The sequence below is a fragment of the Merops nubicus genome, unplaced genomic scaffold, assembly GCF_000691845.1.
Source record: "Merops nubicus isolate BGI_N331 unplaced genomic scaffold, ASM69184v1 scaffold2278, whole genome shotgun sequence".
Taxonomy (NCBI): Eukaryota; Metazoa; Chordata; class Aves; order Coraciiformes; family Meropidae; genus Merops; species Merops nubicus.
Window position 1 is genome coordinate 8,032 of NW_008627542.1, and position 12,861 is coordinate 20,892.

Genomic DNA, 12,861 nt, shown 5'->3' on the forward strand with positions numbered 1-12,861 from the left:
GGCTGTAGCTTCTAGAAGTTCTTGTCCTCGCTGGTGTACTTAAAACTTCCCCTTTTGAAGCTAAAAATAATTAGAGGGGAACATCAAACTCCCTCTGATTTAATTCTCTATAAAAAGGGAAAATTAAAAGCAGTCCCACTGTAGATGAACATCTTAATGCTCCACAGCCTTGGCTGGGCAGCCCAGAGCCAGCTGGGAGACAAAAATAGCCCCCTCATGTTGGATGGTGTTGAATGCTGCCAGCAAGCCCAGTCAGAGGCAGAAGGAAAAGGAAGCCTGAAACAGGTGGCAAAGCAGAACCTGCTCCTGCCACATCCAGGGAAGAGGTCTTCACCAGCCATCTTGGTCAACAAGGAGGGTTTCCCAAGAGGTGCTTGGTCACGGCAGTTTCTCCTTCCATCTCCCCATGTTTCTCCAGTGTGCACAGTGGTTTCTCCTTCCAGCCCAGATTGGTCCTAAGGAAGGCTCCATGGACCGCATAATAATTTAAAATTTAATAACTTAATGGACTGAAAAGAAAGGCTTCATACACAAATGAGCCAAATTTAAGCCATTGCTGACTGTGAACCTCTGAGAAGACCCATGTGGGCCATAAGCATTAACATCCAGATACTTCCAAATTCATCTGTTGCACCAGAAATGTGATGAGACTTTAGGATATTTTTTCAAGTGCTTTCTCCAAGCCCTCCTGGAGCAACAAAATGAATCCTAACGGTGTCAGTCAGTGCCAGCCTAAGCTCCAAGAACCTGAAGCCTTTCCCTGCTCTACTTGTAGGCCACAGCAACTTTGCTGGTGCATGGGCAAAAGGCTGCGTTGCTTGTTTGCAAAATGCTGTGACCTCCAAGTCTGATATCATGGGATGTCCTGGGGGACAAAAAGGTCTGCCTCAGTCAGAGCTCCTCAGGTTTACTCCATTCTCCAAATAAACAAAATTCTCCTTTTTACCCTGAACGTGAGATGCCAGACTTCACGCCTTTTACCCCATCTCTAGCTGGATATTTCTCACCCTGGATGTGACAGCAGTTTCATTTCGTATATGACATACCAAATTTTGGTGGGAGAGGAGCATGAAACTTGTTTATTTCCAACAGTTGCTTTCTTGTTTCAAAACTGACAGCTGGGAACCAGCAGTTTGCAGACCTACCTCCTAGGTGTGCTGTGATAGTGAAGGCACTGTAGGGAAATCAAACAAATCTGCAATATATGTAAAATACTTCAACGCAGTATGCGCCTGTAACAACAGCTGAAATAGGCCAATTTGGAAGAGGTTTAATCTTTTGGGAAGAAAAAGGAAACAAATCAAAGCCTAGAAAGTAAGATGTAGGTATGAATATTTCACTCCACAGCAATAAACTGTCCAGAAGGAAACATCTCCCTTACTTTGCTGGCCAGCTCTTCAGTGCTAAGAAAAACACTTTGCCTGTTCACAATCTCTGCGTCTCCTTTAAGAGCTTGATTAGCTTGCAACAATTAGTTCCATGTCTGAAAAGCACCAGGAATTTAATTAACCTAATGTAGAAGATGTTAGGAAGGAGGTGGCTGGAGGTCTACTGTAAGGCTTTCCTGGAGTCTTGACAGAACAAGGCACTGGCACGTCTCCTAAATGAGAGTTCCCATCATTACTGCACTAGGATGTTTGGTGAAAAAGGTCTCTGCAGACGATCGAGGCCTAAGTGGCAAACACTCCAATGCTTGTGTTCCCATCTTCCTTTATATGAACACAATGCCAGTGGCTCCAGTTGCCTCACTCTTGATTTACGTTGGCTTGAAGGAGAGGAGAATCTGTCTCCTGCTTTTGAGCTTAATTCTACTCATCATTTACTGCTTGCCACTGAGAAAAGCAGTCTTTGACTTTTGTAAAACCAGAGCAATGGCAGTCAGTCAGGAATATTGCCTGGCATCACAAGAGCTGAGGATCTAGCTTGTGGAGGTGGCATGCAGGGAAAAAGAGATGAAGAGAGAGTAGAGGGCAGCCCCACTGAGAAGTGTTAAGAATCAGTTAGGCAAGTATATTCACTGATTTTAAAACAATTTAAGGCTTTTCTGCCCAGCCTTTCTTGGGACTTCACATTATTTAAGACTGCCCCTGAGGACATGTCAGGGCCTGCTAGCTTGGGATAGCATCAAATCCTGAAGAATAAGTCTGATGGTCTTGGAGTGACCTTCTCGTGTTGTCTGACCACTGATTTTTAACATAAGATTCTTCTTTGTAAGCATGAGGCTGAAATCATACGGATTGGAGGCCATTATATCTATAAGGCGTTAACAAAAACACTTCACAATACATTAGGCAAAAGATTCTTTTAAGAGATTGAGAAAGTGAAAGCTTTTTTCACTCTTCCCAGCATATACAATTATAGAGGAAAGAACATTTCAGATGCAATCAGTGGATATATTTTGCTATAATCATATAACTATGCAATGCCTTGCCAGAGGAGCTAGGGCTGAGCTCCAGGAGCCTCTGCAGATGATAAAAGGATTCACTCAGGCGCCAGCCCCCCTCCTCCCTCAGTTAAGAAGTCTCTCTAGATATTTCTTCAAGCTAGTGCAAGCTGCAAAGTCCTGCACAATTCTAGTGAGTTGTTATCTCTGGAAGAAACCAGAGCACAGAAACAAACCACCAGCTCACCAGCTTTTTCTTAGTGAAGTCCCTGCCATTTGTTAGGCCAAGTAAATACGCCTGTAGCCTCCCTTTGGCTTTCTGAAGACATGGAGAGTTTAATTAAGGAGAGCAAAATGAATCTGAGGTTCATAAACCTTTTAAGACTGTTGAAGCCCAAGAAATCTTAGCCTGGATTTTGATTTTGCATTCAAAAATATTATTTTTGTAATTCTACACAAAACCAGATCATACTTACTTCTTCTGTTTAATTTTCAAGAAGGGAATCTGCCCGGCCAAAATCAAAAGGAAAACCAGAGGTGTGATGACAAGACGCAGACATTCTTTCCTGAGGTATCTCCCCGTCTGGGACCATGGGACAGCACTGAGGTGCCTGCAAGTGCAGTGCTAGAGCCAGCAGGCAGCTGGTTAGCAAGGGGAGGCCTCTTCAAGCCCTAGAGAAAAAAAATCATTTCAGCATTTTCAGCACAACAGAGAGGAGGTGAAAAATGCCTGAATGGATTAAAGGGAAGAGGAGACCCAGACTAGGCCCTGGATAGGGTATGCTGTGTGCTTCAGGGCTGCGAGCTCTGACACACAGCAGAGCTGGATCCTTCCAGGTGTTGAAGCACAGCTGGGAAAGCTTGCACAGCTCTCAGGGCCGCAGAGCTCCCAAAGCCACCCAGACTAGGGGGAAAGGTCCTCGGGTCCCTCTCTCCAGAAACAAGATATCATTTTAGAAGGTGCAGGCAGCTGGGAACAAACCAGCCTGATTCGTGCGTCTCCCACTTGGCGTGGTGCAGCCTGTCCTCTGCCTTTGGCTCTGCAAACTCCGCCTGCCTGTGCTCAGCACCGTCGCCTTTCCTCTGCACCGTCTCTCACCTCTAAACCCCTCCTCAGCAAGGGCAGGGGAAACCTGCCCTGCTACCTGCAGCTCGGGGCGCTTGCTCCCCTGAGTGCCTGACGGCACAGCGTGGTCCCTCCTCGCTCAGAGCTGCTGGGGAGTCCCTCTGGCTCAAAGAACTGACCTGCAGCCTCGGCTTCTCTCTGGCACCAGCCTGGCACAGGGCGCAGAGGCTCAGGGCCATGACAGGGCTCGACTGCAGCCGGACACCAAACCCTTCTGGAATGCCCTATCCTACCCAGCACAGCCACCAGAGTATTGGTGGCCCTGGCCAGTCTGGCTGTGGTCTCAAGCAGCAGTCAGAAGCAACTCCTTATACCCCACAAGAGGCAGAGGATACACCTCCTCTTCAGGGCCCCACCTTGCTGAGCTCCTTCCCCTGCGGGGCACTTGTAGCAGCATTATTGGTGAGGTAAGGAAAAGCTGCTCAGAAGGAAGCCCACCGCCACGGAGGCTGGCTGCCCCTTGCCCCGCTGTGCATTTTGCTCCCGGCTGGTGCTGCCCTGTAACACCCACTTGCCAGCGCAGGGTTCTCTGTGCCACCCAAAATGTTTCTGGGTTGGGTGGAATGGAGAGGATGTTGCTATTTCCAGTGTAGCGATAAATGACTGGGTACCAGATAGCCCACAAATGAGTGTCTTTCTGGTTTGTAGAACCCAAGAGGGGATGGAGGTCTATGTTTTGACAGGGATTCCTCCATACCACATGCTCCCTGTGTTACCACAGAAGTCTGAGTAGGATTAAGTGAGGCCTGCAGGATTCATATCAAACCCCAAACCATTGCAAAGCCTGAGCCCATCCCTTTTGCTGCAGAATATAAATTGCAGCAAAAAATGGCACAAAAATCTCTGCCTTGCACCATAATTGTTCTGCCTTGTGAGCAGGATCAGTCATGAAACAGGCTTCCCTGTGAAGTTTCATAATATTACAGGTCCCCTTTGCTGGTGTAAAGCTAGGCTGCCCTTCTCCTGGCTCTGCTCACCTCTGTTCCCTCCATGGTCAGCTTCCCTTAACATAACCTAATGCCTACCACAGTTGACTGCACAGCTCTAATTTGGCAGGAATGGGATATTGGACACCAAAAGCCCAGGGAGGTCAACTGAAAAGCAGGCGGGTAGGTGCTGTGACTCAATAAATCTTGATTTGTTGAAGTAAAACACAGGGCTAAGGCAAAGATCTGTCAGATCATGTCAGGGTTGCCCTCCATTCAGGTGAAACTCCTTTCAGGCCAGTCTCAGAACTGGACCATGGAAAAGGAGACACAGGGAGGATGTTCTGATTATTAATAGACTTGGGTCCAAGTCCTAAAATCTTGTGTCAGTGTGCAGCAAGGGGTAGCTGCTCCCCAGGGAAGAGGAGCTAGGAGCCAAGAGCAGTAGCAAGGCTGACAGAGGCAGTGGCCTGAGCAGCAAGGAGCCACGATGCAGAGTGACACATAAGGGTCTGGACTGGGCCAGCAACCAGGGGTAGACATAGCCCAGCAATCACCCAGATCAGTGACCAGGCTGGTCTGAGGCCAAGCCAGGAAGCCGAGTCAGTGAGTCTGGGGTCCAGGCCAAGATCACAGATGGAGGTATGAGCCCAGGCACAGCTGCTACCCAGCCCACCTAGCCCAGGACCAGCCACAAAGCCTCAGCTGAAAGGCAGGCTGAGAGGAGGGCCAGGTCTTCACCTTTAGCTGTCTTCACCACAGCCCTCATCAACAAAGGAACTGACTTTGGACTCAGCCAGCTAAACTCCTCTCCTTAGCCAACAACACACCTCTGGTGGGATGCTCTCCAAGGCAATGACCGTAGCATGCTGTTTGAGTTCAGATGATTGATGAAAAGGCTAAAATCTACTTAATGCTAGAAGATCTCTGCAGAGCCACATCCATGCAGATACAAAAGCTCAATCACATTTTCCGAAGGAAATTGGCTTGCTTGCCAGAGTAGATTCCAAGATAGGGAGGAAGGTTAAAATGACTCTAATCCAATAGTGTGATAATGAGACAAAGTGATTAATTACACCTCCATAATGAGAAAGAGATTGTGTACAGCCTTGAATCAGCTTTAACATATCACCTGGTAAAGTGACTCTATGTTCACACACATCTACTGGCACTTCTGTACTCTAGTGTATTTGTGTTAAACCAAAGGGTAAAGGCTGTAATTAAGAGGGAGAGAGATGAGAGCTCTTGTCTTGGGCCTCTCCTTGGCCAAAGGGAACCTGGCTGAGAAGATTAGTCATAACCAGATGGGGCTAAAAAGAACTTCCCCTTCCAGCAGTATTTCAAAGAAAGGACATTTGGCTCAAAGACTAACAGCATGGTGAGCTGGTTTAAACATCTTTCCAACCAGAGGATCTGTGGTCACTCTCTGTATCATTCCCACACAGCACCAGCTAAACACAGCCATTTCTGGAATGGCAGCAGCAGCAGCCACCACTTGCTGAATAGTAACCTGCCCTTGGGGTACAAGGGGAATTTTGCCTAACCACATATGACTAAAGCTCTCTTCTAGCAAACAGATTCAAAATATATATAGCTTTTGCTAGAACTGATGGGGTTTTGTTCTTAGTTTATCAGGAGGCTGTATTGTAAGAAGTTTGCATATCCCCTCTGACAAACCCACTGCAGGGTCTAGTTGCCACACCAGAAGTGCAAATACCTGGCTAACCACAGCTGACGATACTCAAGCTCTCTTCTGATGGGAATTCATTTCTTTATGCCCTTTCTATCCATTCAAGTTGTTTCCTGTCTGCTCTCCAGGAACACAGCTTGTTTACAGCAGCTTGAAAATGTTTATGCGAGTGGGGAAAAAAGAAAAAAGACATTGAAAACACTTTTGAGAAGATGCTAAACTAAAACTGATGCTATGGAGGAGGACAATAATAAAAGTAATTCAGAAACTTTGGAAGTAACAACAGCTAGCCATCAAGTCAACTACAGATGAACCAGAATAGAAGATAGGTCTTTTCCATTTCAACCTATGAAAATGTGAATCAACAGTAAAATACTCACAGCTTTGGAAACAATTGTGCAAAGAGTGAATAATGTCAGCAAATCCAAGCAGTCAATTACTGCGTATGGCACTGTGATGTTTTTTCATGACAGTTCCCTGAAGCTGTTCTCTTGGTCTTCTGTGGGACTGCAATAGCTGGCATAGCTCTGTCGTTCACACAGCACTGTACAACAGCTGGAGACAGTGCTGCCTCTGCCTGTTTATATTAACTGAGGGTGAAACTCTTCCTGCCAAACAGCCTGCATTTCCAAAAGATAGCCCCTTGTATGAACATCTGGTGTCTGCCTATGTTTTCCTGTTATACTACTGCATTATGACATATCCTGATGGGTCCCATCCTTTTCCACACTGCAAACCAGATGAATATCCTAATTAGGTTCTGTAAAGTGAAAAAGATGTTGTAACTTCAAGCAAATCCATAAATGTGCTTCCTGGAAGGTGGTGTGGCTGTTCAGACATAGCCCTCCCACCCTCAGCCATCCACCTTGTTTCAGGGGGTAATTTGCTCTAGGACTGCTTGCCCTGTACTAGCCAGTTGGAGATGCTTGCCTCTCATGTCCTGCCACATCCTTTGAGACAGGACTAAAAGGGGCACATAACTTCATTGCTTTTATAAGGACAGTCCTTGCTTTCTTGTCCTCAGTAGGCATTTACGGATCAGCAATTCTAAAACACAGGAAGTTCTTGGGAAGGACGAAAGGGGGCTAGCCTTATTGCAGCAGTTATTGAAAAAAAAAAAAGCAATAGAGAATTCATCTGAAAATGAGAAAAATTTTCAGTTTTGTCCTGGTAACAGCGGACTGTTCCACAAAGTACTTTCTCCAGAAGAACATTTGTACGCCAGGTAGGTACTTTTGAAGGAATCAAATGAATCTGTGTCAGTCTGCTCCCAGGAGCTTTTCTGCTACATTTTAATTGAGTCCTTGTGGCAGTATGGTTGAGCTTCCATAAATAAAGGGATTCACCCCCCTTTTTTTAAATTTTCTTTTTTCCTATATTATTAAGTCATTGATTCTACTAGAACTGCACAATAAATCTTTTGCTACTTGAGGTGAAGTCATGAGTTCTGTCAGTAGAAATCCATAGATAAATTTGAATCCGTACATCGCAGTTGTGATTTCTGTTTGAGGAGTCAAATCTTTTTGTCCTTACTCTCAATATAGTACAAGTTATAGCATGTAATGGTTTGAAACCTGCTGCCCCTGGTGGGTGGAGGTCTGAAACCCTAAACCAGGTACAAGCCTGAATGAAAGGGGCATACACCTGTCCTATTCCCACTCCCCTTTTCCTGTCTTCGGGACTTCCTGCCAAGGTCTATAAAAAAGGGGAGAAAGGCACGCCTCGCCCTCTTCTTTCCTCTTCTTCTCTTCTTCCTCTTGCTCCTTTGACCTTGCACCTGGGCACACGCTGCTCTGCTGCTCCCTGTGCTACACGTGGCCGTGGCCATCTTGGAGACCTGGGCCTGATCTACAGACTGATTCCCTGCCTCCATCCATGTCCAAGGATTGTGCATCCAGCTTCAGTCCACCTCAATCCAGCGAGATCCAGCACCGGGGAGCCTCAGCATAGCATTTGGGTTTTGTATATTTGGAAGTTTAATCTTCCTTACCTTGTTGTTCCTACAACCCCCCTTCCCTGTTAAACCCCTACCCTTCTTCCTTTCTGTACCCTGTTAAACCCCTTCCCTTCTTCCTTTCTGATCCCTGTTAAATAATACATTTCATTTTGTTAATCTTCAATTTGGTGCAAGGTTTTCATTACCCCTGCCTTCCTTATTTACCTCTCTATCTGGGAAACTGAGGGATAAGGGAGGTGGAACACAGTTCTGCCTTCTAACCGGGACAGAACATAGCATGAGTAAAATATCCATATATATCTATATGTAAAACATGGGAGGTAATTTTTAAACCCTCTGTTTAATGGATTCAGCATTCAGCCTTACCATAACCACCTCCTATTTTTGTAAGTCTGTAACTCAACAATGCAATTTTGGTTTTTTGTTCAGGGATAGATTTTTTTCAATGAATACCCCACTATGTAGTGACACAATTCCAGGAGATTTTAGGTATGAGTGAGTCACTTGGGACCTGGATTAAATATCACTTGAAAGACATCAGAATTCATATTATTGTATAGTACAAGGAGACAGTTTGTTGCACAAACAGCAAAACTGTAAAGAGAGCTTTGATCTCTGCTTCCTAAGGCTTTCAATTTGGGAAGGTATCACTTACACCACTCTGAGGGCATTTAAGCATCAGAGAGTGCCTATGTCACGTCATGACAGTTTTAGGCTTTGAAGGTAGTGGACATCAAGGTAAGGAAGAATCTTACTTGGGCTGTTTGTTGGCTATTTCAGTTATATCTGATTAAATGGATTTATTTTCTCTTAAGGACTGGTGAGCAGAGCAAGCAAATCCTTGGTGAGACTGCATTAATGATTAAGTTAGTGACATTGCACCAGGAACTAATTTGGCACAGTCCAGTTAAGAAAGTGAAGTAAACAGGAGTTAACTTAGTACTTCTGGAGGAAGGGTAGGGCAAAAGAGGGCAAAAGAACTGACTTCTCAAAGTAAATTCAGGACAATCATCCCTCCAGATCTGGAAATGTTGAGAAAAATAATGCCTAAAAAAAATATCTCAGTAGCATGCTAGTTAGGCTAAGGTGTCTCAATGCAAGACACTTCTAAAATGCCTGGAGTAAGGTCTTGTCACATAATATTTTTTTCTCACTGCATTTATCTCAACAAATTTCTGTCCTATCAACATTTTGGCCCTGGATCCAAGTATGACTACATGTATCTGCATGTTCATAGCTTCTGAGTTTAAATAATTGAAATGCACATCTGGAACAGGAGTCATACACATTGAAAATAATTAAGTTCATATGAAACTAAGCAACACTTCTGTTTAGCAACAAATTGCTCTGAGCAGATCACTGCCATGTCCAAACCCCTGTCTACTGTCATCAGAAAAATTACATTAATAGCCATGACAAGGAAGTTATATTTGAAGATCTGAGAAAAGTGCTACATGAGTTCTCTAGCTAACACAGACAGATGAATTACAGTACCCTACAAAAATATTATTTGACTATGTAGGGCCTGATATTTTTTTCAGGACAGGAAGCATGGGGAGGTAGAAGCGGTATAATCTTCAGGAGCTCTTAACAGCACAGCTAGCAGTGTGCCTCATCATCTATTCAACACCTTTCTGACACAGTTCTTGGTGCACCTGCAGCTGGTTCCCCTTCCAAAAACCTTTCTTTAGACAGAACATTAAAAATATTTATTTTGGCCCTAAGAAACCTACATTTTCCAGACAGTCAGAGACACAGGTGTGTCTCAATAATGGGGATCTCAGAGGGCAGCCAGGTGTGTGCATCCTTCACCACAGAAGTACTGACATGCTTGAATTCTGCAAAGCTTTGTCCACATGAAAAGCTTGCTGATTTCTAAACAAATACCAGCTGGGAGGCTGAGCAAGAAGGTTTCTTAGTTCCACTTTAACCATCCACAAATCCTCAGCAGCAGAAAAACTACAGCCACTCAGTTTCGCATCACAGAAGTTTTCACCAGATGACCTCAAACTGATGGTAGTCTTAGATAATTAAATCTGTAATGCTGAACTCTAGACCCAAATATGCTCATGACCCAAAAATACTTTAACCAATTTTTTTTTTAAACATGTGTATGTGGTGCACAGTCCCCTGTAGGAGGGGTGTAGAAGGACCCTGAGCAATGATGCAGTGTATAACCTGTGTACTGGGCATTTATTCTGTTGGGTGAGCATTACAAACAACTGTTAAGGTGCATTACTGCTGCCTCTTTATGAAAAGCTAATAACTACTAACCTGAAAGTCTTTGGTGTAAGATGATGTCAAAGATACTGGCTGTGCCAAGGCTGAAATGATGCTGCTGCCTCCAGGAACAGTCTCTGTCATGTAAGACCCCCTACTATTTTCCCCAGCATTACAGAGATACGGCACTTATCATGTATTAATGACATATTAAGACATGGCACTTACATTCCAAAAAGCAATAAGTAATCAGTTTTCCTTACCAAGCAAGAAAGTAAATCTGTGCACAATTAAACCAGGTTTATTTTTTTTTCTAGCTTTTAAACAAACAGTTTAAATAATATAGATGACACTGTCTTGGCACTTCTTTCCGTTTTTCTTATGTTTATTGTGTTTGTACCCAGACAGGAGATTTTCAAAGTGGCAGGGGGACAGAGTCATCTCTATTTCTGCTCGTGGTTTCCATCTTGTAGAGAAAGGTGTCATTTCTCACATTTTCTGAAAAATTCAAAATTCGCTCTGTATGCTTTTAAAAAGCTTTCAGCTTTTGAGAATTTTGAGAGAGCATTTTCCTTGATAACTCTTGACATTTTTTCCACGAAGCTATCAGCCTTCACACAACAGGACAAATAGCTTTGGTGTGGGTAACATCGTGCTTCAGAACTGCAGTTCCTCTACCACCTTTCCATGACTATGCCTAAATGACATCTGCTGTAAGTCACTGCTGTAAGCAAGTTTGTCCATTCATTCAGTTATTTGCATACAAAGAACCATCAGTGTGACTGAAAAAGCTAAATTCTTACAGAGAGGACGAAAACAAAAAAAAAACAACAACAACAACAAAAAAAAAAAAACACAAACAAACAAACAAAAAAAACCAAGCAAGCACCTTTTTATCCTCTGTGAAAATCAGACATTATGTTGAATAAAACACACTGAAGGGTGAATGAATACTAGCAGTGGATGTGGAAAGACATAAACCCAGAATTATAATAGCAATGCTGGTGGTTCAGGAAGCTTTGTTATTTCCTGCTTTCGGTCATTTATCAGTAGCCCATAAATCTACCACCCAGTACTGGATTTTTACAAATTTTCATTCGCTAACTCTGTGTTGGTTGGACAAGCTGCTGTTGTCTGGAAAATACCGCGTACCCTCTACAAAGGGAAAGACCCATCTCTCTGCCTCCTCTGATAAGCTGCATTTACTGCTTGCATAAAAAAGCATCCTGGGACTCAGTACTGGCAGAGTGCCCCATTACCCAACACACATATCTGAAAACATGATTCCTGCCCTGAAAATTTAATTCAAGTTCAAGTATACTCAGAGGATCACCGATAACATCCTACTGTTAAGGAGACTGTGTTTTGCAGAGACATGCTTTGTTCCTATCACTAGACCAGCCATAAGTAAATTATCACAGAAAGTGCTTACAGGGCCTTGAGTGATTCAACAGAGGAAGCAGCAGCAGCAAGTCAGAATAATATAAGAAGCATGCACATAACTATCTTTGAACCTAACTAGCACTTAGGTTTACAGACCCTTTGCTTTTAGCGAGTAGGTTTGGATAGCAGGTATGACTCTCACTTCAAAACAGCCCTAATTCCACCACTCTTGAACAGCTGAACATAAAAAAGGAATGTTCTCTACAGTTTCAAGGAGTTCCCAGTCCATAAAGGAAACCAGCACCAAGGCAGACGTCAGAAAGATTGAAAAGATTGTAAAGGCACCAGTAAGTTGATGCAAAAATCAATTTATATTAATATAGGTTTAAAACATAATTGTACCGCCACAATAGTGTTGGCTGGATGGCTTAAATGCACGTTTCTACAGCATGACATGTTCTCATTTTTTACAAAATACGCTATTTGATTTAACTTCATTGGATGTAAAACAATTATTTGGGTGACACTGACAATACGCTTTGAAAGCTATTTTAAAGTTTGTTATTCTTTAATTTTCTCTCTTGGTTAAGGCCATTTATTTTACCTATGCATATATGAATGTTCTCCTTCATTAGTTAAGTGCAGCAGCTAACCACAAAATTCTGAGTCCCACAAGGAGCACACACAGTCCCTGTCACTGCACTGCAGACAGCACACTAGAGGGGGCAAGCTCCCCAGGGCTGGTCACTGGCACACATCTGAGCACAGGCATCACTCCCTTCTGCTCTGCTGCACTTGAGGTAAAGAAATAGTTGAAGAAAGCTTGTGCAACAGCGTAATATTTTAAGAATATCCCTACTGCAAAGTTAAAAGGAGATTAAGAGGAGGAGAACCCAGAACTGGCAGTGTAGAAGATAGGGCCAGGTCCCACAGCACCCCGGCTTTTCCTCTGAGAAGCCCATGCATTCTGATGGACCATGGTGGTTTCTTGGACACTCTCACTCCCCAGCTCCCTTCCTCCAGCCCAGGACCCTGCCAGTCTGAAGTGGATGTTCGCCTGATGATGTCTATCCCACCCTGGCCACAGGCCCTGACAAAGGATGTCCTGATGCACATCACTCTGTGAAGAGTTGTGGCTCTGTGGTGCTGAAAGTGCAAACTAGCCACCTGTCTAGA